Below are 2,136 nucleotides of genomic sequence, written 5' to 3'. Positions count from 1 at the left end.
TGGCCGCGGGCCGCCGAGCGACCCTCGGGCCGCGGGCGCCCGAGACCATGCCCGCCGGCCACCGAGCGCCCCTCGGGATGCGGGCGCCCGGGACCCGGGCCGCCGAGCGGCCTGCAGGCTCCGTGGCCGCGGGCCGCCGAGCGACCCTCGTGCCGCGGGCTCCCCGAGACCCGGGCCGCCGAGCGGCCTGCAGGCCGCCGGCTGCCGGCTGCCGGCCGCCGAGCGACCCTCGGGCCGCGTGCCCCCGAGAGCCAGGACGCCGGGAGACCGTCAGCACGCGCAGACTCGGGCTGCGCAGCCCCGGGCTGCCGGTGGACCCGCGGGCCCGCGGGACCCCGGTCAACCAGCAGGCCGCGCCGTCCCGTACCGCCGGGTAACCAGCACGGCGGCGGTCCCAGGCCCTCCACGCCCGTGCTGCCGAGCGGTCTGCAGGCCGCGGGCCGCCGAGCGACCCTCGGGCCGCGGGCGCCCGAGACCATGCCCGCCGGCCGCCGAGCGACCCTCGGGCCGCGGGCGCCCGAGACCCGGGCCGCCGGCCGCCGAGCGACCCTCGGGCCGCGCGCGCCCGAGACCATGCCCGCCGGCCGCCGAGCGACCCTCGCGCCGCGGGCTCCCCGAGACCCGGGCCGCCGAGCGGCGTGCAGGCCGCGGGCTGCCGGCCGCAGAGCGACCCTCGGGCCGCGGGCGCCCGAGACCATACCCGCCGGCCACCGAGCGCCCCTCGGGATGCGGGCGCCCGGGACCCGGGCCGCCGAGCGACCTGCAGGCTCCGTGGCCGCGGGCCGCCGAGCGACCCTCGGGCCGCCGGTCGACTTGCAGGCAGGTCGACCAGCCGGCCGCGGGCCGCCGAGCGCCCCTCGGGCCGCGGGCGCCCGGGACCCGGGCCGCCGAGCGACCTGCAGGCTCCGTGGCCGCGGGCAGCCGAGCGACCCTCGGGCCGCCGGTCGACTTGCAGGCAGGTCGACCAGCCGGCCGCGGGCCGCCGAGCGCCCCTCGGGCCGCGGGCGCCCGGGACCCGGGCCGCCGAGCGGCCTGCAGGCTCTGTGGCCGCGGGCCGCCGAGCGCCCCTCGGGCTGCGGGCGCCCGGGACGCGGGCCGCCGAGCGACCTGCAGGCTCCGTGGCCGCGGGCCGCCGAGCGACCCTCGCGCCGCGGGCTCCCCGAGAGCCGGGCCGCCGAGCGGCCTGCAGGCCGCGGGCTGCCGGCCGCCGAGCGCCCCTCGGGCTGCGGGCGCCCGGGACCCGGGCCGCCGAGCGGCCTGCAGGCTCCGTGGCCGCGGGCCGCCGAGCGACCCTCGGGCCGCGGGCGCCCAAGACCCGGGCCGCCGGCCGCCGAGCGACCCTCGGGCCGCGCGCGCCCGAGACCCGGGCCGCCGGCCGCCGAGCGACCCTCGGGCCGCGCGCGCCCGAGACCATGCCCGCCGGCCGCCGAGCGACCCTCGGGCCGCGCGCGCCCGAGACCATGCCCGCCGGCCGCCGAGCGACCCTCGGGCCGCGCGCGCCCGGGACCCGGGCCGCCGGCCGCCGAGCGACCCTCGGGCCGCGCGCGCCCGGGACCCGGGCCGCCGGCCGCCGAGCGACCCTCGGGCCGCGCGCGCCCGGGACCATGCCCGCCGGCCGCCGAGCGACCCTCGGGCCGCGCGCGCCCGAGACCATGCCCGCCGGCCGCCGAGCGACCCTCGGGCCGCGCGCGCCCGGGACCCGGCCCGCCGGCCGCCGAGCGACCCTCGGGCCGCGGGCGCCCAGAGACCCGGCCCGCCGGCCGCCGAGCGACAGCACGCGCGGACTCGGGCTGCGCAGCCCCGGGCTGCCGGTGGACCCGCGGCCGCCGCTTGACCCGTGTATGCTTGCTGTTCATCTCCTGGAGATTCCTGCACCAAGCTGATTGAATGAGGAACATGGAAGCACTGTATATAGGCTTTGCATTTTTCTCTTCGTTTCCTGTACTTTGCCTTCGTTTCCTTTGCGTGTGCTCTATTTTATTGTACATGTTATATTGCTTGTTATTTTTTTATTCATTTAAGGTAGGACCGCTTTTATGCGTTTCTACACCTCCCCGCCCCCCCCCCCCCCCCCCCGCCCCGCGTCTCCCTCCTCTGGTGCCCGCCCCAAATGAGGTCGCATCATCTTTCATAGTG

This window comes from Hippopotamus amphibius, chromosome 15 (genome assembly GCF_030028045.1).
Source record: "Hippopotamus amphibius kiboko isolate mHipAmp2 chromosome 15, mHipAmp2.hap2, whole genome shotgun sequence".
In the NCBI taxonomy this organism is placed as follows: domain Eukaryota; kingdom Metazoa; phylum Chordata; class Mammalia; order Artiodactyla; family Hippopotamidae; genus Hippopotamus; species Hippopotamus amphibius.
The sequence above is the reverse complement of the archived record's forward strand: the minus strand, read 5'-3'. Positions refer to the sequence as shown.